Source organism: Oryx dammah, unplaced genomic scaffold (assembly GCF_014754425.2).
Source record: "Oryx dammah isolate SB20612 unplaced genomic scaffold, SCBI_Odam_1.1 HiC_scaffold_5, whole genome shotgun sequence".
Taxonomy (NCBI): Eukaryota; Metazoa; Chordata; class Mammalia; order Artiodactyla; family Bovidae; genus Oryx; species Oryx dammah.
Genome location: NW_024070189.1, coordinates 58,645,263 through 58,670,227, shown reverse-complemented (window position 1 = coordinate 58,670,227; position 24,965 = coordinate 58,645,263). Strand labels below are relative to the sequence as shown.

At 45.7% G+C, this 24,965-nt stretch overlaps 1 long non-coding RNA gene across 1 annotated transcript; it reads left to right on the top strand.

Annotated features, from left to right (window-relative positions):
* The first annotated feature begins 3,524 nt into the window (after positions 1-3,524).
* On the top strand, positions 3,525-23,683 carry LOC120863577. Its single transcript, XR_005721030.1, has 3 exons — positions 3,525-3,562; positions 18,964-19,133; positions 23,555-23,683. It is a non-coding gene; the product is annotated as an uncharacterized LOC120863577 (long non-coding RNA).
* The last annotated feature ends 1,282 nt before the right edge of the window (positions 23,684-24,965 follow it).

Here is a 24,965-nt window from a genome sequence, read left to right as displayed (position 1 = left end):
GAGGCTGGTGGGCCCCTTTTTCCTCTCATTCAGTTGACTGAACACCTCTTTAAGGTATTATAAATATTTATTTATCTGGCTGTGCTGGGTCTCAGTTGAGGCATGCAAGATCTTCAGTTGCCACATGAGGAATCTAGTTCCCCTACCAGGGATCGAAGCCAGCCCCCCTGCATTTGTAGTGCGCAGTCTTAGCCACTAGACCACCAGGCAAGTCCCTTAGGCATTATAAATGTTGAATGAATTCCAACTCCATTAGTTTGGACAGCATTAAGGTATCCTGAGTAGACGGTGGGAACACAGCAAGGGACAGGTAATAATAACAGTAAGATTACTATGTATTGCTCACTTGTTAGGGGCACTCTGAGCTGCACGAACCACGTGGGTCATATTATTTCATCTTTACGACTTTCTCAGAAAGAACTGCTCCTGTCACCCCCATTTTATAGTTTAGGAAACTGAGGCCCAGGGAAATGAAGTCATTTGGCCACACACACAACCAATTAGGATTAAAACTGAGGTCTCTGTGCCTCCAGGGTTCACACCTTCTTTCCCTCCTACAGACCATCCCCCAGAGCCCAGAGCTGGGGGAAGGAGAAGCACTGGAGAGAAGGGGTGAGTGCCAAGCTGGCCTCCACCCCAGTCAAGTTCATCCTGCCCCTCCACAGACTAGAGGACGCTGGCCTGAGGGTGGGCAGTGAGGGCTCCAGATGCCAGGGTAGGAAGGTGGCAGCTCACCTGTTCCTGAGGGCTGAGCTCCCCAGATGCCTGTGCTCTCTTTTATGCTTAGGTGGTGACTTCCCAGGGTCAAGCATCTGGCAGGCAGGTGGGCTTAGGAATAAGGATACATCTGTGGAGCCAGAGGTACCCCCCGAACCCAAAGCCAAACACAGACACATGGGCAGAAACTTGCCACTGAAGCCCCTCCCCGGCGTTTGCTCCATGTCCCGGAGCAGCCCTGGCTTCTGCACTCTGGGAAAGTGTGGCCCTGGGGAGGGAACAGGGCAGGAGTGAGGGGTGTAGAGCTGCAGCAAGCAGGATGGGTGCCAGAGCTGCCCTTCCCTCTCCAGAGGAGATCAAGGCCTCTGGAAAAGAGAGTCACCAGTTAGGGGAAAGGGGCTTCTTATGGGGATTATCACATTCAGTCTTTAAAGCCATCCTATTACCCATTTTACAGAAGAGGGGACTAGGGTCAAGGGCTTTTCCAGCTGGGAAACCTGGGTCCTTCAGCTGCTGTGTAGCCTTGTGTCATCTCCTCGGCTGGATCATCTCCATGGCCTTTATCAGGTGGTGATGGGAGTGGAGCCAGTGGGGAGGGTTTAGCAGAAAAGAAAGGGCTCCTGAATCCCAGGAGTTAGAGAGGGGAGAGGCATTCTCTCTGTACATAAGGTGTTTGACCTAAAGCCTAAATGTGACTGCCACTCATTAATCAATTCCAGTTGAGCCCTTCTACATGTAGGTCCAGAGATGGCAGCGTCCCTGTCCCGGGGCAGGTGAGAGGGGACAGATGCTTTCCAAGGCAAGTACTCTGGAACTAGCATATGGCAGAGTGGAGGGACACTCACCTGGGTCAGCAGGGAGGGGAGGGGTCAGCAAGGCTTTGGCGGGGAGTCCTAATGAAATAGTAAAAATTAAATCAGGGAGACAGACGGATGACTGGAGGTAGAGGCAGAGGGGACCACAAGAGCAACACCCAGGGAAGCCTAAGCCCTTTGAGGGCTGCTGAGAAATGGGGAGGGGGATGGGGGGAAGGTGAGCAGAGGCAGGAGGAGAGGGTGGGTGGGCAGGTCAGAAGTCACAGACCCTGAAAACAGGGCCTGTGGGTTTCCAAGCTGAGGAACCAGAGACACCCTCCCACAGTCTCTCCTGTTGGACATTAGACATTGCTGAGAACTGGACTGGGAACATTCCAGCCTAATCAAAGATCAGATCATGAACTCCAGAGGCTCCACACACAGGGGCCAGTCTCCTTGGGGAGCTCACCTGTCCTCTCAGGCCAGTTCCCAGGGGTGCTGACAGGTCCTCAGGGATTCAGGCCCTCAGCAGGCAGGAGGCCCAGAGTTTTCCCTCCCCAGATTCTGGGGGATCTGGGTAGGGATGGAGGTTAGGAGAATGGAAATAGAGCTGGTGGGGTTCACCTGCTGGAGGGGCCAAAAGACCCTGCCTGAGGATTGGGACTCCAGAGCCATCCTGCCTCTCGATGGGCCCTACTTAGGCCAGTGTTTAGGAAAAGGGCTGAAGGGCAGGATTTCAGTCCCAGCCTGAGCCCAAGCCCGAACAGCTACCTTTGCAAGGCCCAGCCCCACCTGCTCTCAGGTTGAGCAAGGATACAGGCTGGGATATGGGAGCAGCGGCCCCCAGCCCTGGAAATGGGGTGTCAGATGGCCACCTGGACTGGAGATTCTGTTGTTGGAAAAAAGTCATTTTTACTTCTTCATTAAAGCTTCCATTCTTTTACTTTGCCAACAGCATCAAGCTTAGGAAAAGAGCTAAGGGGATGGAAGGGTATGGGGACAATTACCTCATTTCAGCCTGAGGTAGAAGTGGCCCCATCCTCTTTATACACTGGAGAATCTTCTCTATCCACTGCCCGCCCCCCAGCTCCTTCAGCCTTCTACACACTCGACCCCTGGCCCCCCCTAACCCCAGCCTGACCCCACCCCACCCCCCACTGCACAGGCACTGGCAACAGTTAGAGAAGCAGTGAGAGGAAAGGAAGAGACACCAGGTTGCCTCAGGACAAGAGGTCCCTAAGCCATCTCACAGGCTGGGGGGAGGGGTGCAGAAGGGGTGGGGGACTCCTTCCGGTCCAAGGACCTGGTGTCGTTATCAGTGGGACCAGGCAAGGAGGAAGCTTCCCCCAGCTAACCTGGCTGACCGTCTTCCAGAGGTTGGCCAAACTCTTTGCGTGGCCTTGTCCGCAAGCTGTCATCAGTAACAGTAGTAGCAACTACGGCAGCAGCAGCAAAGGAGATCATGTATGGAGAGCTGACTAGGTGTCTGCCCTGTGGTCCCACATTTTTCAAGCATTAGTTTTTGAAGTCCCCATAAACCTCAAGTGAGCTTAATAACCCCATTTTACAGATGAGACAACTGAGGCTCAGAGAAGTTATGGCTTCCCAAAGTCACATAGTTTATAAGTGACAGTATCTGGACTCAAACTTGGTCTCATTGACTCTGGAGGGTAGGCAAAGCTGGACTGCCTCTTCCCTTCCCCACCATGCCTACTTACTCCCAAACCCAAGGCCTCACAGGACAGCATCTTCTACACTCTGCAGCCCTTCTCACCTCTTCTTCCTCAAGCTCATTTCTGCCCCAGTTCCTGGCCTACCTTTGCAGAGCAGGGGAGGAAGCAGGATGGCTCTACTGCTGGGGTGGAAGAGCCCGTGCGCCCTGGCACTTGGGAGGGGGCCTGAGCTCAACTTGGCACACTGACTGCCCTGGCCTGACCAGCAAGCGTCACACACGTGTCAGGGTAGCCATGGTCACTTTTGTTAGTCAAGACGACTAAATTCTGGAGGGAAGAGGAGAGAAGGAGGGGCCCAAGCCCAATGGGACAACGTGGGTGAGTGAGGGCCACAAACTCCTGGGGGTGCTGTGAGAGGAGATTTGTGGCTCAGGCTGGCCTGCCAGGCTCTATAGGTGGCCTCAGCACCTACCTGCCCTGCGGGGTTCCTTCCCTCTCCTTTACTGCCTGCTCTGACCCCATCATGCCTCGAGCACCTGGGACCACTTCCCTCACCTGCCAAGAGCACAGGCTCTGAGATCAAATCTGGGTTTGAATCCTGGAACCCTGAGTAAGTTACTTTACCTCTCTGGGTCTTAGGTTCCTTATCTCCAAACTGGCGGAACCTTATGATAAAGGAGCTAAAGAGCGAGTGTTTAATGGTAGTAACATTGATGTTAATAAGTGCCCACAGTGTGCAAGATGTTCTCTGTGTTAGCTCACTAAATCCACAAAACCACCCTAGGAGTTCAGCGCTATTATCATTTCCCCGATTTTATAGGCAAGGAGGCTGAGGCTTAAGGAAAGTGATTTGCCAACACTGGTAAGCCACAGAGCTGGGGTAGGCCTCCAGAGTCTGTGCTCTCAGCTATCCCAGTGTGTGAAGTGCGGGTGCTTATGTGTTTGGGCCCTCAGACCCTCTGGCTCACTCCCCAGCCCACTTTGCCGAGGGGCTGCAAGATTCCCTGATAGCAATGGGGACTGGAACGCTGCCAGGATCCTCTTCCTAGGCTTTCTGAGTCAGTGGCGGGCTTCTCTTGGTCACCTCCTTGAAAGGTTCTTCTTCCTTCCCCAGGGCTGGGGCATGGTGTGGGTATGTCTCCTGGTGACCCAGTGAGGATGGAAGGTCTCAGGAGGAGCCTGTGTACTGGGTGCACTTGTTTTGAATCTTCTCCTATCCGACCACTTGCTTGGCCCAGGAAGGGCCTGAGTTTCCACTGGGTCAACCGATGAGGAAACTGAAACTCAGAAATATTAAGTGATATGTGTAAAACTGCCCATCATATGCGGGGTGGAAGGGAGATTGTGGAGCCAGGCAGCTGGAGCCCAGCTCATTTATTATGCTGACAAATATTTGTAATTGTATTTATTTATTGTTGGCTGCACTGGGTCTTCGTTGCTGCACAGGCTTTTCTCTAGTTGCTGCAAGCGGGGGCTTATCTCTAGTTGTGGTGCTCGGGCTTCTCATTGAGGTGGCTTCTCTTGTTGCAGAATTCAGGCTCTAGGGTGCCCAGGCTTCAGTAGTTGCTCCATGTGGACTCAGTAGTTGCAGTTGGTGGGCTGTAGAGCATGGGCTCAGTAGTTGTGGCACTGGGGCTTACTTGCTCCTTGGCATGTGAGATCTTCCCCAACCAGGGATTGAACCCATGTCTCCTGCATTGGCAGGCAGATTCTTTACTATTGAGTCACCAAGGAGGCCCCTATGTTGGTAGATATTTATTGAATACCTACTGTGTGCAGAGAATAGATGCTTTCAAACTGGTGTTGGAGAAGATGCTTGAGAGTCCCTCTGACTGCAAAGAGATAGAACCAGTCAATCCTAAAGGAAATCAATCCTGAATATTCATTGGAAAGACTGATGCTGAAGCTGAAGCTCCAATCCTTTGGCCACCTGATGCAAACAGCCGACTTATTGGAAAAGACCCTGATGCTGGGACGACAGAGAATGAGATGGTTGAATGGCATCACTGACTCAATGGACATGAGTTTGAGCAAACTCTGGGAGATGGCGAAGGACAGGGAAGCCTGGCATGCTGCAGTTCATGGGGTCGCAAAGAGTTGGACATGACTGAGCAACACTGTGCGCCAGATCCTGTGCTTTGCAAACAAAAGTCGACCTGGTACCCGTTCTCCTGGAGCATATACCCACGTGGAAAAGAATCAAACAAACGTGTCCAATTACTAGTTGTGATACATGACAAGAAGCAAAACTACAGCGGATTCTAAGGCACAACAACAGGGGGAACATAATTTACAAGAAGGGGGGGGGCGTGGTGTGGAGCAGCAAGGCCTTTTGGAGATGATGTTTATTATTATGCACTAAATGGCAACCCACTCCGGTAATCTTGCCTGGAGAATCCGATGGACAGAGCAGGCTGGTGGGCTACAGTCCATGGGGTCGCATAGAATCGGACACGACTTGGCGACAAAACGACAACCAATCAATCAGCCAGTTGATAACCCAGATCGGAAAGGCTTCACCTGCTGTGATTTGCGGAGTAAAGAGGTTCCCACTTGGCTTTCCTCTCCATCAAGGAAAAGTGCTGTAGTCTACGGGCCGTTTGCTGACAGAAGAGGCCTTGAAATTTCAGGTCCGGAGACCTCAGAGTAAGGGTGAGGGAAAGCATAATGCGACTTGGTTTTTTGGATAAAACAGGAAGTGCTGGGTGCCCACTCGCCCTGATGGGTGATTGAGCGCCGGCCCCCGGCCTCGCTGCCCGCCTTCAGAAGTGCAGTGCTCTGTCGCCACCTGGTGGACATAGCAGGCCCCCGCATGGGGCCGCCCGGCCTCGCGGGTCTGGGGTAGGATCCGGAATGCGGCTTCCTTCGGGCGGAGACTGAAAAGGAGGCAGTGGGTTTGGGTGACTTCCTGGCAGGGGGCGGGAATGGGGGGAAGGAGCGAGGGTGGATGGGGAACTGCTGCTTGAAAGTCAACTGACTGGAGACCGACAATGGCCCCATTGTGTCCGGGGCCTTGACCTTGATTTCCTGCCGCTGTCGTCTCCCGGCGTGGCATCACCCGGGGCTGATTGGCCCGGAGTCCGCTCGGTGACAGTGGGCGGGCCCCGGGGCTGGACCGTGAGCGCTGGGCTCCCGCGGGGGCTGAGACGCACGACTGGTCCTGTCCCGCGGGGAATCCCCAGCGAGGGCGGCTGGGGCAAGGGGCCGACGTCTCTCAGAAGTCCTCCTGGCTACTCCCTGTCAGGAGTTTGGGGACAAGAACTCAGGACTTTGTTTGAAAACCACTGCTGCCTAGCGGTTAAGGGCTACGATCTGCAGTTTGAGAGAACCGGCTTCGAATGAGCTGCGGGATCCCTGGACACAGTCTTTAGTACCGCCCACCTTTTTCTCTTTCTTTTTTCCTTCTTTCCTCCTTCCCTTTTTTTTTCCTTTCAGCACACACACAGGGATACACATTCCCTTGTAAAAAATATGAAACGATACAATTAAAATGCTAAAGCTCCGCGCCCTTGTCATGCTCACCCCCTTCCCCCACCTCAGATAACTGCTCCTGTTAGAGTAATATGTGTCCTTCCTGACCTGATCCAATGAATGTACATGAGCCTGATGTATGAAAATACGTGATTTCGTGTATGTGCTCTCTAGGCCTCAGTTTCCTAATCTGAAAAAAAGGGAATGAAAATAATAGTAGTTAAGTCTGAAGAGTTACTGAGAATGTTACCTGAGATCACTCGTGTGCAGTGCTTATCTTAGCACCTGGCACACAGCATCTGTGACTATTGTCATCATCCACCATCCTTATTTTCATTATCACTGGGCCCCAGACCCAGTTCTAAGGTCTGGATGGGAGCCCTGACTTCCTCTACAGCCTGCCCTTCCCCTCCCCCCTCCCTCCCAACAGCCTGATAAAAATCTGTGTTCCCTAATGCCTGTGTTTTTTTAAACCTAGAGAGAGCATCTGGTGTTTTCTGCGTGTTCTCCCCTCCCTTCCCCTCCCTTCACCCCCACCCACCCCTTGCCTTCCATATTTGCCCTAAACGCCACTGCTCACCCACTGCAGAGAGAACATTCCATTCTGTGCCAGGAGAAGAGTCCCAAGGTCCCTTGCAGTGTTGTTGGACCCACAGTGCTTGTGCATAAAGGCTGTTCCCTGGGTAGGGGTAGGGCTAGTGGCTGAAAGGGAGCGGGGCTGGGGATGCTCCATGAAAGATAACATAGTAAAGCAGGTAAGTAGGCCTAGGGTTGGTTGTCAGAGCACCCCAGGGTGTGGCAAGGGCAACTCATTTCACCTCTCTGAGTCACAGTTATCCCACTTGTGCAATGGGGCTGCTAACAATAGCCACCACATTCAAGCCCAATGAGGATAACACAGAGCCTGTGAAGGAACTTGGCACTGAGAAAGCAGATAGTGGTTATCAATGTTATTATGTTGGAAGACTAAGTGTCACGTTTGTTTAGCGTTTGATGTTTGCGAGGAGAATTTCTAACTTCTTTTTTCTATGTAAAATGAGCTAGTCTTTGCCACATGGAGAAGGAAGCTTGATTTGGATTTACAAGTCTCAGGAGAAAGGTAAACACCTTTTCCTGGGTCTCTGTTGAAGCAGTGCCCCTTCCTGGGGTTGTTGCTGGCCCCTCAGATGGCCACAGAGAGCATCAGGATACATGAGACCAAAGGACCTCACTGTTCCCAAGAATACAGCAGGAAATACATCAAACCTATGTGAGTAAGACAAGGCCATGTCACTCATAGAGCCATAGAGCAGAGCCTACACAGCTGAGGCTCCCCAGACTATAGGGGTTTTATTGGGGGAAACCTTACTGCACATATGAGCTAATGTTTATTCAGTGCTTATTAGATGCTAGCTGTGTTATAAGGAAAACAAACGAGACTTAGATAAGATCTTTGCCCCCCAGGAGCTTGTGTTTTGGGCTTCCCTGGTAGCTCAGCTGGTAAAGAATCTGCCTGCGATGCAGGAGACCCCAGTTCAATTCCTGGGTTGGGAAGATACCCTGGAGAAGGGATAGGCTACCTACTCCAGTATTCTTGGGCTTCCCTGCTGGCTCAGACAGTAGAGAATCCACCTGCAATGCTGGAGACCTGGGTTCGATCCCTGGGTTGGGAAGTTCCCCTGGAGGAAGGCATGGCAACCCACTCCAGTAATCTTGCCTGGAGAATTCTCATGGACAGACGGGCCTGGCAGCCTACAGCCCATGGGGTCGCAAAGAGTCAGACATGACTGAGGAACTAAGCACAGTACAGCTTGTGTTTTATTGTAATTTTATTTTTTTTTTTATTTTACTGAAGTATTGTTGGTTTAAAATGTTGTGTTAATTTCTTCTGTTCTGCAAAGTGACTCAGTTGTATGTGTGTATATATATATTCTTTTCCATTATGGTATGTCACAAGATATTGAATTCGGTTTCCTGTGTGATACAATGCGACCTTGTTGTTTATCCACCCCATATGCAATAGTTTGCATCTGCTAAGCCTAAACTCCCAGTCCATTCCTCTTCCATGCCCACGTGGCAAGCACATGTCTGTTCTCCCTATGAGTCTGTTTTTGTTTTGTAGACATGTTGATTTGTGTACTTTAGATTCCACATATAAGTGATACCATATGGTATTTGACTTTCTTTCTTACTTTCCTTAGTATGCTGATCCTTAGGTCCATCCATGGTGCTGCACCTGGCATTATCTCATTCTTTTTGATGGCTGAGTAATACTCCATCTTCTTATCATTCCTCGTCAATGGACATTTAGATTGTTTCCGTGTCTTGGCTATTGTAAGTAGTGCTGCTATGAACATAGGGGTGCCTGTATCTTTTTAAATTATAGTCTTGTCTGGGTATATGCCCAGGAGTACTGAGCGACTTCACTTTCACTTTTCACTTTCATGTATTGGAGAAGGCAATGGCAACCCACTCCAGTGTTCTTGCCTGGAGAATCCCAGGGACGGGGGAGCCTGGTGGGCTGCTGTCTATGGGGTCGCACAGAGTTGGACACGACTGAAGTGACACAGCAGCAGCAGCAGGATTGCTAGATCATATGGCAACTCTATTTTTAGTTTTTTGAGTATCCTCCATACTATTTTCCATAGTGGCTGCACCAGTTTACATTCCCATCAACAGTGTAGGAGGGCTTCCTTTTCTCCACACCCTCACCAGCATTTATTATTTGTAGACTTTTTAATGATGGCCATTCTGACTGATAGTTTTGATTGTAGTTTTGATTTGCATTTCTCTGATAATTAGCAATGTTGAACATCTTTTCATGTGCCTATTGGCCATCTATATATCTTCTTTGCAGAAATGTCTGTTTAGGTCCTCTGCCCTTTTTTGATTGGGTTGTTTGTTATTTTGTATTGAGCTGTGTGAGCTGTTTGTATATTTTGGAAACTAAGCCCTTGTCAGTCACATCATTTGCAAATATTTTCCCCCAGTCTATAGGTTGTCTTTTTGTTTATGGTTTATTAGGTCCTATTTGATTTTTTTTTTGCTATTGCCTTGAGAGACTGACCTAAGAAAACATTGGTAAGATTTATGTCAGAGGATATTTTGCCTATGTTCTCTTCTAGGATTTTTATGGTGTTATGTCTTATATTTAGATCTTCAGTAGCTTGTGTTTTAATGGTTCTTCTACACATGATACTTCCCTTTTGGAAGGGTATAATTTACACACATTAATTTTTACCATTTTGAGTGTATAGAGCTATCAATTTCAACAAACACAGTCATGTAACCACATCACAATCAAATAATAGAATATGCCCCCCCACACCAAATTTTTCTTCTGTTCTTTAGTGATAAGACCTCTCCCCCAAGCCCAGCCACTGGAAACCAGTGATCTGATTTGGTCCTTATAGTTTTGCCTTTTTTTCCAATTGCAGAATGGAATCTTGCAATTTGCAGCCTTGTGCCTCTTTCATTTACTGCAATGCTTTTGAGAGTCATCCATATTGTTGTTGCACATATCAGCAATTCATCCCTTTTCTCCTTCTTTCAACTTTTCATCATAAAATGTTTTCAATACAAATTTAAAAGAATAATGAAGTGAATACCTATAAACGTACCACCTAGTTCAATAATTGTTTGCATTTTGCTGTATTTTAAAATGACATCTACAATAGGTATGTACATACCTACAATAGGTATGTATTTGTTGAACCATTTGAAAGTAAGTAAGAAATGAACAACAGTTCATGTCTAACACTTCAACATATATCACCTAAGAATGAGTGATGTGGGACTTACCTGGTGGCTCAGTGGTTAAGACTCTGCATTTCCACTACAGAGGGTGTGGGTTCAATCCCTTGTCAGGGAACTGAGATCCCTACAAGCCCCAAGGTGTGGCCAAACCACTCGCCCCCAAAAAGAAAGAGTGCTGACCATACATTATCTTACCTAAGAGGGCTGACAATACATTCCCAAATGCCATCTGCTCTTCATCATTTGCAGATCTCCCCTATCTCAGAGAAAGCCTTTTATAGTTTTTTTATGCACTTGCTAGAGTTTTATTTCTAAACTTTTAGTTTTGAAATAGATATACACTCACAGGACCCTGCAAAAATAATAGAGTCTCAGATATCTTATATTGTGCTACAGTAAAATATCAAAACTAGGACATTTGCATTGGTACATTACTGTTAACTAGACAAAAGACCTTACACCACGTGACTTATGGGATCTTAGTACCCCAACCAGGGACTGAACCCTCACTCTTGCAATGAAAGCAACACAAAGTACTAACCACTGGGCCACCAGGGAATTCCCTAGTTTTAACCAGTTTGTAACCTGCATTCATTTGTGTGGGGGAGCTGTGTGTGTAGTTCTATGCACGTAAATCCAGAGTAGAGATTCCTGTAACTACCACAGCCCGTTGAGATGGATAACTGTTACATCATCATGGAAGAACTCTCTCATGCTCACTCTTTGTAGTGACACTCACTCCCGCCTCATGCCTCCCTGGTCCTCCTCCCTGACCCCGGCAACCAATAATCTGATCTCCGTTTCTATAGTTTTGTCATTTTTAGAATATTGTATAAATGAAATCATTCAATATGTAACCTTTTGAGATTCAGTTTTTTCACTAAGCATAAGGCTCTTGAGGTTCTTCCAGGTTGTTGCATGTATGATTAGTAGTTTATCCTTTTTTGTTACTAAGTAGTATTTTTACATGGATTTGCCACCTTTTAGCCTTTTACCAGTTGAAGGGCATTTGAATTGTTTCCAGTTTTTTGGTGATTATAAGTCAAGTTACTGTGAACATCCGTGTAACAGGTTTGTGAATATAAGCTTCACTCCACTCCAGTAAATCCCTAAGAATGGGATTGTTGGGTTGCATGATAAATGTAAGTTTATCTTTGTTTATCTTTATGTGAAATGACTGAACCCTTTTGCCAACTGGCTCTACCACTTTGCATCCCCCCAGCAGTATACGAGAGCTGCAGACACACTGCTTTCCTGCCACCACTGGGTATTAGCAGTTTTGTTTTAATTTCAGCCATTCTAATACATGTGTCATGGTAGCCCGCACAACTTTTAAACCGTAAATAAGACTATGCCATGACCCTTCTTAAAACCCCCAGCGGCTTCACACCACACTCAAAATAAAGTTCAAACTCACTTCTGAGGCCTGCCAGACCCTCTCTCCTGGCCTCTGTGCCTTGAGCTCCAGTTGCAGTGACTTCCCTGTTGTTTCTCTAACACCCTAAGCTGCTTCTGCCTGGAATGTTCTTGCTCTCCGTATACATGTGGCTCAGTTTCTCACTCCATTTACTCTCTGTCTAATATCAGCTTCTCAGAGGCCTTCCCTGATGGTCCAAAGGAACCTCCTCCTGGCACTCAGCCTCACAGTTCTCCTACCCTGTTTTATTTGTCTTCATAGTACTTTGCTTGATAAAATGCTGTATCAGTTACCAAACTGTTTATTGTCTGTCTCCTGTTGGCTTTTTGATGACTGTCTCCAGTGCTTAACACAGGGCTTGGCACAAAGGAGACAATAAGTATTTGTTGAATGATTGTGGGTCGGAGACCTTTCGTGACGCTTCTCCCATGCTTCTGGCCCACCCATTACTCAGCCATTGCCATGGCAACCAGCTTCGAGCAGGTTGGCTTAGCTGCTCCCCACAACGTGTGCCTTCTTGCTTGTATCTGGGCTCAAGCATGATGGTCTGGAAGTGTGGGTGAGTTAGCCCTGCCGAGGTAACCCTGGACCCATAGGCCTGGTATTGGTGGATGTATGCTCGCTGCTGTGATGCTCGGTGGACAGTTCTGAGGTGCCCTCTGTGCTGCTCCTCAGCAGGTCCTCGCTGGATTGAGCCCCACGGTGGCCACCAACTCTACTGCATATGTCTTGCTTTCCTTCCTTCCCATCCCACAGCCCACTCCTGTTCCCAGGGTCATGTCTAAAATTAACTGCTGAGTAAACCTTACTCTGTTTCCTCTCCCTGCAAGGGGGTAGCAGTGGTGAAAAAGAGCCCAAATTCAGTTAGAACAAATATACGGAGTTTACAGTCTAGTGGGACAGACAAATAATTAAATGAAAACTTCAGTAATTAAAATTTAAGTAACTACAGGTGAAGAGATAGACTTTCCAGCAGATGGTGCTGGAATAATTGAATATCCATATGGAAATGAATGACTCTCAGTCTCTACTTCACAACATACTTGAGATGGATCAAAGAACTAAATTTTTTAAAAAGAAAACTTTAAAACTTGTAGAAGAAAGCATAAGAAAATCTACATGACCTTGGGATAGGCAGAGATTTCTCAGATCATGGAAAGAACTAATTATAAAAGGGGGAGTGAGTTGGAAGACAGCATTAAGAACATGAAAAGGTAAGTTGCCAACTAGAAGAAAGTTTTGCAATCACATTTTTGACAAATAATTTGTATCTAAAATCCATAAAGAAATATAACTCAATATTAAGAAGATGACCAAAATAAAATATGGGCAAAAGATTTTAACAAATACTTTAAAAAGAAGTGACACAAATTCCATAAACACATGAAAAGCTGTCTAATGTCATTAGCTGTTAGGGAAATACAAATGAGATAACACCATACATCTATTAGGATGGCTAAAATTTAAAAGACCAGTAATAAGTGTTGTCAAAGATGTGGAACAACTGAAACTCATATCTTGCTGGCAGGAGTGTGAAATGGAAAATCACTTTGGAAAGAAATGTGGCAGTATCTTATAAAGTAAAATATACACTTACCATATGCCCAGCAATCTCTAATACAAGTATTTAGCTGAAAAAAATGAAATGTATGTCTACACAAAGACTTGTCACAAATAGTCCAAGCAGCTTTATTTATTTATTTAGATAATTAAAAATTGAGGTATACTTGATTTATAATGCTGTTTTAGTTTCTGGTATACAGCAAAGGGATTCAGATAGATATAGATATATTCTTTTTCAGATTCTTTTCCCTTATATTTTGTTACAAGACATTGAATATAGTTCCCTGTGCTATACAGTAGGACCTGTTGTTTATCTATTTCATATGTAATAGTTTGTATTTGCTAATCCCAAACTCCTTATTTATCCCTCCCCAACTCCTTTCCCCTTTGGTAACCATAAGTTTGTTTCTTGTGTCTGTAAGTCAAAGCAACATTATTCGTAATAGCCTGAAAATGGAAATGGCCCAGGTGTCCATCAACAAGCAAATAGATATATTCATACAATAGCTTACTACTCAATAATAAAAAGAAACAGGTGCTGATAACTGCTACAACATGAATGGACCTCCAGAACATTATGCTAAGTGAAAGAAGCCAGGCAGGAGAGTACATGCTGGTGGATAATAACATTTACACTGTTCTTTTTAGGGGGTGCTGCCTCTGCCCAGCTTGTAGGATCTCAGTTCCCTGACCAGGGATTGAACCTGGGACACAGGAGGGAAAGTGCTAAATTCTAACCACTAGACCACCAGAGAACTCCCTGGATGATTACATTTAAATGCAGTTCTAGAACAAGCAACATGAAGCTATGGGAACAGAAAGCAGAGCAGAGATTGACTGGGGCTGGCCCTGGGGAGGGGGCATACTGACTGGAAGGGGGAATCAGGAAAATTATACAGATTATGGAAATATTTTATGTCTTGAGTAGAGTGGTAAATATTTGGCTATTTGTCAAAACTCACATAACTGTACACCTTAAACATGTGCATTTTATCATATGCAAATTGTACTCCAATAGGGCTGATTTTTAAAATGAATTAACTATAGCTTATGGTAAGTGCTATGAAGGAAAGAAAATATAGTATACAAGAGACAATGGAGGGAGGGAGGATTACTTTTGATTGGTTGGCCAAGTGATTCTTGAGGAGGTGACATTTGAGAGGAGGATGTCAAGGGGCTTCCCAGGTGGCACTAGTGGTAAAGAACCCGCCTGCCAATGCAGGAGACCTGAGACGTGGGTTCGATCCCTCAGTTGGGAAGATCCTCTGGAGGAGGGCATGGCAATCCACTCTAGTATTCTTGCCTGGAGAATCCCCATGGACAGAGGAGCCTGCTGGGTTTACAGTCCATGGGGTCGCAAAGAGTTGGACACGACTAAAGTGGCTGAGCACTCAAGAGAGACAGCCATGAAAGATCTAGGGGAGGCCATGCCAGAAAAAGGTCACTTCAAGAACAGTGACCTAGAACAGGAAGCAGTCTGGTAATCTTGGAAACAGTTTGAAGGCCAGAGTGACGGGGTGAAGTGGGTAGGGCAGAGTGATAGGAGTCGGGGTGAAGAAGTAGGTGCGAGCCATATCATACTGGACCTTATCAACCCTGATAAAGGTTTGGAATTTGAAATTAATGAGATGGAAATCCCTCGTGGGTCTAGAGGGGCAGAAACATACAAGCAAATAAAGGCAATACAGAGTCATGGGTGATATTTTGAGGGCATGTACAGGGAAAGAGGAGGGAGTAGTCAGCACTACCTGAGAACATCTGGGAAGGTGACAGATGTTCTATTTACAACCTCTCACCAGAGGTGACATTTCAGCTCAGACTTGAAGGAAGAGTAGCAAAGAAGACTGTTCCAGTGAAGGGTGCTGTGTCTGTAGTAGCCCAGAGGCAAGCAGCTCCATGGAAAATTCAAAGATCTGGGTATTAGATAAGTCCAGCTGGAGTTTTCCTTCTAGGGGAGTGGCCAGAGAGATGAGGCTGAGGAGAAAGGCTTTTAACTGCCTCATAGACTGGATCCTGCAGAATGGGAAACCACTGGAGAATTTTAAATATGGGAATATTAGAGCCAGGTGTCCATTCCAGATCAAGACCTCCAGATTAGACAGGTGAGAGCAAGACCACTGGTTCTGGTGTGAAATCAAGGGGAAGGCCTGAACAGGTCTGGGGGGTGAGGATAGGGGGAGGAGAGAAGGGCCAAACTCTGCTCTGAGGTGATGAGGATGATCCCAGACTCAGGGGACTTCAGGTTTGTAGCTTGAAGGCCTGGCTTCCCTGCAGGACAATGGCCCAGTTAAGCAGGACACCGGAGGAGAGACAGGTTAAGGAAAACATCTGCAGAGTTTGAGGGACCAGAGGGCCATAAATGCTAACTTTTATAGGCTTTGCTCCCTCAGAGGGTTTGTTACTTGAAGATTCCTAGGCCCTGGCCGCAGTGATTCAGAAGCAGTGAGTCTTCCATGGACTGTAGCATGCTGGGCTCCTCTGTCCATGGGATTTCCCAGGCAAGAATAATGGAGTGAGTTGCTGTTTCCTTCTCCAGGGGATCTTCCTGACCCAGGGATCAAAACTGCATCTCCTGCTTGGCAGGCAGATTCTCTACTACTGAGCCACCAGGGAATCCCAGAACAGGCTCGTCCAGGACACCTTAAGATAGCGCTCTCCAATAGAAATATAATGAAAATCATACATGCAATTTTAATTAAAAGTAAAAAGCTCAGGTGAAATGAATTTCAACAATATATTTTTCACCTATGTCCAAATATTATAAGTTCATATAGTCAATAAAAATTAAAATATTTTTTAAAATTAAAATATGGAAAAAAAAAAGCAATGGGTCTAGCCTGGAGCCGAGGAAACTGAATGGCCACAGTGCCCCTCCCTCTCTGATGGAGGTGGACTCCACACCCAGGAAACTTTGAGTTTGGCCTCTCCAGGGAGGGGCCTGGAGCAGGAGGTAGACAGGCTTCCTCCCCTCTGGCCTGTGGCCAAAGCAGCCCAGAAATTCAGGTAAAGGTGACACTTAAATAAGGCCCCGGGTGTAGTTGGTACCAAGGTCTCCCCTGCAGCAGCTAAAGAATTGCACTAGAAGCAAACCACAAGGCCTTACTCTACAGCACAGGGATTCAATATCCTGTGATAAACTATAATGAAAAAGAATGTGAAAAAGAATATATAGTGAGTCAGTTTGCTATACAGAAGAAATTAAACATAACATTGTAAACTGCATAACTATGTGCTGTGCATGCTATGCTAAGGCGTAGCAGTTGTGTCCGACTCTTTGCAACCCTATCTATGCACTGTAACCCACCGTGCTCCTTTGTCCATGGGATTCTGGAGTAGGTTGCCATGCCCTCCTCCAGGGGATCTTCCCAACCCAGGGATCAAACCCCTGTCTCACATCTCCTGCATTGGCAGGTGAGTTCTTTACCACTCATGCCTCCTGGAAAACCCAAATTAACTATACTTCAATAATTTTTTTTTTTTAAAGAATTGTACTAGAGTGACCCTGGTCATCATGTATAACTCCTGATCACCTGACCAAGGAGCCACAGAAAAATTAGTGGTGGGGCCAAAGAGAAGCAGATGCCTTTTAATTTGTACCCTCTCCTAGGGTGTGGATGCCGGGGGTCAATGGTGGGGATACATGGAGGCTCCCGTGACCTGGAGAATGTGTTCTATGCATTTATGGGCATACCCATAAATGGTATGGGTATGCGCATACCATTTAACCCTTGCGACAGCTCTGTGTGTCTGGGCCTATTATTATTTCCACTCTACAGATGAGGAAATTGAGGCCCCAAAAGATTTAATAAATGGTTCTGGGTTCCAAAACAAGGATTTAGGGGAACCAGGGCTAGAATGCAGGTCTCTGGACACCCATAGTGCTGCCCTGCCTCCCTGAGTGGGAGAAGTCATCCTCTTTTAAATGATCTTTCAAGTAAGGAATGGGGGAGTTTTCCTTCTCCTATTCCTTTCAGAAAGTGTCTAAGTCCTTACTATGTGTGTTTTCCAAAAAAACCAAAAACAAGGCTTCCAGGGCCCAGGAGAGGTAGGATTTAGAGACTTGCAGTACAAACTGAGTTGTAGGGCCCCAGCCAGGAAAAATTGCCTGATCTTCTAAGAATCTCACAGCAGTGCCACATGCCTCGGCTTTATCCAGGCAACAGAAGGAGGTGGTGGAGGCGGCCGTGGCAGCAGCAGCCTTAGCAGCAGCAGCAAATCTGTCCCCAGCACACGACAGCACTGTTGTGCTGTGATGGAATACATGTGGCATATGTCTGCAGAGTTACTATCTTGAGAACGGATAGAAAGGGGATTTTTCATGTGCCAGATTTCACTTTCCTTTTTGAAACAATCCTTGTAGTAAACAGAGGTTTTCTGATCTTGTGAAGATCCAGGAGATGGGAATTCCTTTACTCATTTTAAGCAAAACTATTGTCTTGTAGAGTCTCAGCCTATTGATGGTGCAAATGTTTTTTTAAAATATGGAAGCTCTCCTCTCCCTCCCTCCAAAGGCCAGGACAGGAAGAGGCACTGCCACCAACAGGTGACCAGCCTTGTTCTGGTCTCAGACTACCCCAGTGATGAGACCACCATCTGTCCTGTGACTGCCAGTCGCTGGGGTGGGTAAGAGGAAAGGCTTGCTGAGCGCGGGAGTCCTGGGGCAGGGGGAGACAAGGAAGCACCAGGAAGCGAGCAGAATGTAATTTTTAGGAGAATTATTTTGAACTGCGTCTTGTGCGCTGACAGCATAATCATCATTATTAGGGCCTCAGATGTAACATGGAGCCCGCCCTGAAGTTAAATTTTCTGTTTCAGATAAGCATGGCCTGTCAACCCAGCCTAAGATGGCTCACTGCAGCCTCCTCCATGATAGTGGGTAGGAACGCCCCAGCTGCTCCCTCACGGTTAACTTTCATTAAGGACTTTGCTTTACTGGTAAACAGGGGCACCTGTTTAACTTAGCCTTATCAAATCAACCTGACAACTACTTCATGCAAGCCCCCAGAGCTGTATTTTTCTACCCACTTTTCGTTTTGGGGTGCTTTCTCATAGAAGGGCAGACCTGTGGCCTGAATAATGCTCAGACAGATTTTGTTTATCTTTCACTGTATTTTAAAAACTGGTTTTCACATCAAAATTCTGTTTGCTAGCTTCTCTTGAAAAAAAATCATAAGACTTGGCCACACTGGGCCAACTCCCTTGTGCCAAGTGGCTAGATAGTGGCTCCCTTTGCACAGAGCTTGTTCTCCAGTTTGCCAAAATCTCACCACTTCGCATCATCCTCTTTCCACACTTGAAGAAAAGGGTACAAATTAAAAGGCAGATGTGAAGGGACTTTCCTGTGGTCCAGTGGTTAAGACTCTGTGCTTCTAATGCAAGGGGCTCAGGTCCAATCCCTGGTAGGGGAACTAAGATCTCACATACCACGTGGCATGGTCAAAAATAAATAATAAATGATACACCCGTAAGGAATAAAATAATTTTTAAAAAGGCAGAATGGAGAAATGAGTTTCAATCTTGGCTCCACCCCTTACTTCCTAGGGCCTCTTAAACAGGTGTGTGCATCTCTCTGAATTCTGTTTTTAATCCCTAGGAAGAAGAGAATAATGAGAAAACGTACACAGAGCACTGGACAAAAGCCTTGTCTTAGAGGAAGCACTCGCAAAGAATTTGTCCTGTATGTTTACTGGTGATTATGACAATCCCTGTCAGTGACACAGAGGAGACCCAAAGCTGTATATGAATGGACACAGTTACTAAAATGTAAGTTTGATATAAACAAGGATTTTGAAAATTTTGTATTGCTTATTCCTATATCTCCAGAGCTTAGAACAGCCCCTGGCATGTGGTTGGTACTTAATACATGTGCTGAATGAATATGTGGATTTAATGTTTTCCCTGAGTTCATATTCTTCATATATCAAGTGCTAAATCATCATTTGTTATTGTTTAGTTGCCAAGTCGTGTTCAACTCTTGGTGACCCCATGGACTGCAGCATGCCTGGCTTCCCTGCCCTTCACTATCTCTCTTGGAGTTTGCTCAAACTCATGTCCTTTGATTCAGGGATGCCATCAAACCATCTCATCCTCTGTGGCTCCCTTCTCCATGAATTATTGGTTCATTGAATAAATATAAATGCAAATAGACATATAGACTGAGTATCTCAAATTTATAGGTGCTGATTTTTTCCCCCTTATTTTCAAAATATCAGAAATCAGGGAGATTCATAAGAGTTGATGAAAACTTCATACTCAGTTGAGTCACAGCCTATGAGAAAAATGTGTTTTCCTCCAGGGCTGGGTTTCTAAGATCATTATCTAAATGCCAGGCCGCTTTAGGAATCAGTGCTTCGAAAAGTCACAATTAAAATTGCACGCCTTTATGTGGTGCATCTTGAGAACTCAAGGTGCTGTACAAACACATTTAAAGCATGAAGTACTCTCTGAAGCACTTTCCTCAGAAGTAATCCTTCCAGAGAAGAGAGTGCACCTAGGTAAAACCAGTGGTGGGTTCTATACCATGATCTCAACAAGGCTTAACCTCTCAGTGCTGGAGTTTGCCCCCCAGTGGATGCAATTTTCCTGGAAATATTGAAGAAAGTGAGTTGGCTCCCAAGTAGAGTCAAAGCTACTCTTTTGGAATAATACTTGAATTTCATATTATTGAATACATGTGCCTACAGGACTCTTCAATAAGCTTGTGGTTTTGGTATCAGTGGCCTGTAGGGGTCAGCTGTGTTTTTTGTTTGCTAGGCATCTGTTCTTCCTAGTTCTGATAACTAAACTTCAATTTTCCTGGGGAAGCTGTTCTTTCCGCACTTTCCAACATGGGGTTTAAGAGATGGCTAGCCTTACCCCCAGTTCCAGATGACAGCAAGAGCTAGCCAAGATGCCACATCCCCTGGCCACAACCACACATTCAGAGAGAAGCAATTTACCCCAAGCCAATGCAAACAGTAAGACTCCAATCTGGAACTTTTCTTAGTAAAAAGTTCTCTGGGAAAAAGAAAGCCTTTTGTCTGTTTTGAGAATGTGCTTCTAACACTCTCAGAGGGGCTGCACTCTCAGAGAATGCACAGAAAAGAGAGCCAAGAGATAGAGCAAGAGAGGAGATTTCTGGTGAAACTGAGTGCCTGGATCCAGCTATGCCTGAAGTTCAGATTTGTGTCTGGACTCCTGGTTTCAAGAGCCAATAAATTCTCTCTCTCTCTTAAACTAATTTGAAGAGCATTTTAGTTCCTTGTAATGGAGACAATCCTGACTAGCAAATTGGAACCTGAAAATGTAAATCAGGAAAAAGATGTGTAAAACTGAAACTCATTGCTCAGGTGAAAGCCCAAACGTTGAAGCACAACTGCTCAGGTGAAAGCCCAAACGTTGAAGCACGACCGAAAGCAGACTGACACCTTTCTCCTTCACATGGACCTCAAATCCTGTTACAATCAGGCAGACCAATGAGCTAGCAAACAGAAGTGAAGCTTTTTTTCCCCCTTTCTTTAATATCCTCAAACATGAAAAAAAATCTGATTTTTTTTTTTTCTGGTTTTTGTGTATGTGCTGGCCACATTCACTGACTTTCCTTTCACATGTGTTCATTTGTCTGTTTCCAGGAAGAAAGCCAGAGGCCAACTCTTAGTGGATTTCCCAGTGCTTTAAAACTGTTCTGAGAGGAGTTCCACAGTGTTTGCCGCTGAGCCTGTGAGCTCCAGAAAGACATTATTTGACCTGTGCAGCATGTAGAGATGTTCATTTTAATAGGGTTTCTGTGCACCTCTACCTGCCAGGCTCCAACTGCCATACACGTGTGAGCAAAAGACAGCCCTCCTCCTCTCCAGAAGGGGTGGTTTCTAGTCCTTAGTCAGCCCTTCCTCAGCTCCTGGGGCTGCACCTTTGTCCCTACTCTCCCTTCTGACCATGTTGGATGCTGCTTCCAAATGATTCTTTACAAAACACTACATCCTCCAAAAGGAGGGGATATATGTATACATATAGCTGATCCACTTTGCCATACAGTAGAAACTAATGCAACATTGTAAAGCAACTACACTCCAATGGAAATTTTAAAATAAATAAAAATATATTCTTAAAAAACAAACACAAAAACATTGCATCCCATTCCCACTTTCCATTCTGAGGAGCTTCAGTAGATTCCTATAGTTTTTGTATTGAATCCATACTCTTCTTCTCATGCCTTAATAAAACCAATACCAATAATAAAGAAAAGTGAACAGTTAGGAGCACTTCAGTTCAGTCACTCAGTCGTGTCCAACTCTTTGCAACCCCATGGACTGCAGCATGCCAGGCCTCCCTGTCTATCACCAACTCCCAGAGTTTACTCAAACTCATGTCCATTGAGTTAGTGATGCCATCCAACCATCTCATCCTCTGTCATCCCCTTCTCCTGCCCTCAATCTTTCCCAGCATCAGGGTCTTTTCAAATGAATCAGCTCTTTGCATCAGGTGGCCAAAGTATGGGAGTTTCAGCTTCAACATCAGTCCTTCTAATGAACATTCAGGACTGATTTCCTTTAGGATGGACTGGCTGGATCTCCTTGCAGTCCAACGGACTCTCAAGAGTCTTCTCCACCATGGTGGATTCATGTTGATATATGGCAAAACCAATACAATATTTTAAAGTAATTAGCCTCCAATTAAAATAAATAAATTTACATTTAAAAAAAGAGTCTTCTCCAACACCACAGTTCAAAAGCATCTTTTCCAGTAGGAGCACTTACTAGGTGCCAAGCTCCATGTCTAGGTTTCATACACATTATCTTAGTTAATCTTAAAAATAACACTATAGATACACTGTGGGTAGGGATGGGGGTGGGAAAAAAATCTGTAAAGTAGATAACAATGTAATCCGTATTTTTTTTTTTGAATGAGGACACTAACACAGAAAGAGGTTAAATAACTTTCTCAAGGACATGTGGCCAATAATTGATGAGTTCGAATGCAACCCTGTCACCCAGGCTCCAGACCCTGTGTTGCTACCAGAAGATTCTGCTGTTTCAAAAGCTCCTCTTACAGTCTGCCTTGTCCCTATCTTGCTTCTCACAACTCTCCAGTTTCCACAGCCGACCTAGGCTGGGCTTATGCCTGTGCCCACTGTTCTCTAATGGTGTGGCCTTTGCTTATTTGTTCAATCTTTCATTCATTCATTTATTCACTCAGCAAATATTTACTAAGCCCCTGTCCCAGGTGTTCATGTCATCTGGATGACATGACCAAGAAGGCTCTTTTCTCTCACCACTTCTCCAAATCTTGCCTTTCAGGCTGTGTTCCAGACCCTCTTTCATACATCCCACCTCAGCCAATGTAGCCAGCATGGTGTCCCTCTTCATGAATGCTGAGGGCAGAGAAGGGCATGACATAGTTTAGCCTTTAGTTTCACAGGGCCTTTGTGGAGCTATCATACTGTCCCACTGTCCTGTCAGGAGTCTGAAGTCTGGAGGACCAAGTCAGAGAACTTGCTCCTTTCATATCCATCATGGTATAGTGTGTATATTAGGCATCCAAGAAACATTCTTTCATCCAGTTGGTGAGTGAACAAATGGGGCCAATGAAAATAGAGTGATTTTTTAAAAATATTTATGTATTTGGATGCATCAGGTCTTAGTTGCAGCATGCAGGATCTTCATTGCACCATCCGGCATCTTTTGTTACGGTGCATAGACTCTCTCTAGTTGTGGTGTGCAGGCTCCCACGGGCTCAGTAGTTGTGGCACGGGCTAAGTTGCCCTGTGGCATATGGGCTCTTAGTTTCCTGACCAAGGATTGAATCTGCATCCTGCTCATTGCAGGGCAGATTCTTAACCACTGGACCACCAGGGAAGTCCCCCAAATACAATGAGTTTGAAATGGCCTTCTGAAAACCTGAATCTGTGTCTTTCCTTTGACCTAGAATTCACCTCGAGTTAATGACAATCTCACGAAGTAGGTATTATACCCATTTTACAGATACGACTGAGTCTCAAGGAAAGTGGATAACTTGTCTGATTTCACAAAATGGATAAATCACAGAGCGTATGCTCCCCACCCTTGCATTATGCTGCCTCCGCAATCCTTAGATGGTTTTCCTGAGCTCACAAATGTTGAAAATCCTTTGCCATTTCTGTGGCTAATCCATTCACAAAACTTTGCATTGTCAAGACCTTTCACACAGGCATTTTTCTTTATTTTCAGGAAAGAAAATCTGAAGAAACTCCAGCAACTTCTACATCTGGCTGACTACTCACTTCTGGGATTGGAGGTCAAATCCTAGAAATGGACATGCTCCTTGGCCATGTCTCAGTTCTGGATTGCTGCCAAGTGACATTTCTTGAGTTTGTATTCATGGTAGCACTCCTTCCTCAAGGGGGTGGTGGGAATGAGGGTGGGGAACATTCTATTTTTCCTTTGATGCTTATGCCTCATCACACCCAAGTTCAGTTCAGTTCAGTCACTCAGTCATGTCCAACTCTTTGAGACCCCATGGACTGCAGCATACCAGGCCTCCCTGTCCATGACCAACTCCCAGAATTTACTCAAATTCATGTCCATTGAATCAGTGCTACATGCCATCCAGCCATCTCATTCTTTGTCATCCCCTTCTCCAGCCTTCAATCTTTCCCAGCATCAGAGTCTTTACAGATGAGTTAGTTCTTCGCATCAGGTGGCCAAAGTATTGGAGTTTCAACTTCAGCATCAGTCCTTCCAGTGAATATTCAGGACTGATTTCCTTTAGGATGGACTGGTTGGATCTCCTTGCAGTCTAGGGGACTCTCAAGAGTCTTCTCCAACACTACAGTTCAAAAGCGTCAATTCTTCAGCGCTCAGCTTTCTTTATAGTCCAACTCTCATATCCATCCATGACTACTGGAAAAACCATAGCTTTGGCTAGACGGACCTTTGTGGGCAAAGTGATGTCTGCTTTTTATTTTTATTTATTTATTTATCTTAATGTCTGCTTTTTAATATGCTGTCTAGTTTGGTCATAACTTTCTTTCCAAGGAGCAAGAGTCTTTTAATTTCATGGCTGCAGGCACCATCTGCAGTGATTTTGGAGCCCCCAAAGATAAAGTCAGCCACTGTTTCCACTGTTTCCCCATCTATTTCCCATGAAGTGATGGGACCAGATGCCATGATCTTAGTCTTCTGAATGTTGAGTTTTAAGCCAAATTTTTCACTCTCCTCTTTTACTTACATCAAAAGGAGGCTCTTTAGTTCTTCTTCACTTTCTGCCATAAGGGTGGTGTCATCTGCATATCTGAGGTTATTGAGATTTCTCCTGGCAATCTTGATTCCAGCTTGTTTTTCATCCAGTCCAGCATTTCTCATGATGTACTCTGCATATAAGTTAAATAAGCAGGGCGACAATATATAGCCTTGACGTATTCCTTTCCCAATTTGGAACCAGTCTGTTGCTCCATATCCAGTTCTAACTGTTGCTTCTTGACCTGCATACAGATTTCTCAGGAGGCAGGTCAGGTGGTCTGGTATTCCCATCTCTTGAAGAATATTCCACAGTTTGTGGTGATCCACACAGTCAAAGGTTTTGGCGTAGTCAATAAAGCAGCAGTAGATGTTTTTCTGGAACTCTCTTGCTTTTGTGATG